This window comes from Apteryx rowi, unplaced genomic scaffold (genome assembly GCF_003343035.1).
Source record: "Apteryx rowi isolate R43461 unplaced genomic scaffold, aptRow1 scaffold_2205, whole genome shotgun sequence".
Taxonomy (NCBI): Eukaryota; Metazoa; Chordata; class Aves; order Apterygiformes; family Apterygidae; genus Apteryx; species Apteryx rowi.
The window spans coordinates 1-1309 of NW_020448537.1; the positions used below are offsets into that span (position 1 = coordinate 1).

The window sequence follows — 1309 nt, forward strand, 5'->3', positions numbered from 1 at the left end:
CACACTGCTCCTTTCCTTTTCTCCCCTCGCGCCATGGAGACGCCAGAGGGAGAGTGAAGCCATCCTCCAGCATCGGCATATGCCAGAGGCCAGCCTGAGGACCAGGCACCAGGAGCTGCAGCCATAGCCCTGGCAGTATGCCCCTCAAGGCCTCTCAGACCCTGGCTGCAGGTGCCTCTGGTGCCCAGCTGCGCCGTGTCCAAAGAGCGGAAAGGACATCCGCCAGCGCAGCCTGGCCCTGAAACTCCCAGGGAGCCAGACGTCGCAGCACGGGGCACGTGCTCACTGCTGCAGAGGCCTTTGTGGCAGGTAGTTGTGGCCGAGTGGTGAAGGCGATGGACTAGAAATCCATTGGGGTTTCCCCGCGCAGGTTCGAATCCTGCCAACTACGGGGCACCATCCCCTTTTGGGCTGCCTGGAAAGACCAGGCTCCAGCCCAGCCCTGCACGTACGCACAGCTGCATGCTGCACGCTGCACAGCTGCACAGCTGCACGTCAAGTCCCGTCACACAGCAAAACACCCACCCTCCCTCTAGGGCTCTGCTGGCTTCCCCCCCGCAACTTCCCACAGTCCTTTCAGGCACGACACTTCTTTGCCAGGTGCTTAAGGATGAGAAGACGAAGGGCGGATTTAGCCGGTCTGCTCCTCTTTATGGGAAGAGGTGGAAGCAGGACACAGTGTCACAGACCCTGACCTGTGTGCTAGACAAGGGCGGGGAGCTTTCCCGGTGGGTTTCTCTCAGCTGGTGCCCTCCAGCTCCCAGCAGAGCAGTGGTAGCACAGCCCCTGGGAAGGAGGAAGGGCTGCTCTTGGCCTCGCTGGGAGGTGCGCATCTTAAGGAAAGGGGAACCCCCAAGGGTGTCATGAGGAGAGAAGAGAGCCCGGAGACAGAGAAGCTGCGACAGGCCCATGCTGGGCTGGCCCCTGCAGCCCTCCCACTGAGGGATGGGGAAGCAGTCCAAGGCAAAGGAGAAGCTCCAAGAAGAAAAGCAGCAGTGGAGGGGGCACCTGGAGTTGAACCAGGGACCTCTTGATCTGCAGTCAAATGCTCTCCCACTGAGCTACACCCCCACAGCATGCATGCTGCCACTGGACTCCCCATGGTCACAGCTGCATGCCCAGCCTTCTCCCTCTTGCTTTTGCTTTTTGCCTCCTCTTCCTGGCTGCTCCCCACCCTGGTGTGTGCATGGGACATGAAGCCAGCAGCCACAGACACAAACAGCCAGCCCGCACACTGGCCCTCTTTTTCCTGCCCTCAGCAACAGGCTCTACCACCTACCTCAGCCTGCACGGAAGCCACGGCTTCCCT

General features: G+C 61.0%; 2 non-coding genes across 2 annotated transcripts; one reads left to right on the plus strand and one right to left on the minus strand.

The window, feature by feature from the left end:
- The first annotated feature begins 309 nt into the window (after positions 1 to 309).
- Positions 310 to 391, plus strand: TRNAS-AGA. Its single transcript has one exon. It is a non-coding gene; the product is annotated as a tRNA-Ser (tRNA).
- Positions 392 to 999: 608 nt separating this feature from the next.
- On the minus strand, positions 1000 to 1071 carry TRNAC-GCA. The gene has a single exon. It is a non-coding gene; the product is annotated as a tRNA-Cys (tRNA).
- Between the last annotated feature and the right edge of the window lie 238 nt (positions 1072 to 1309).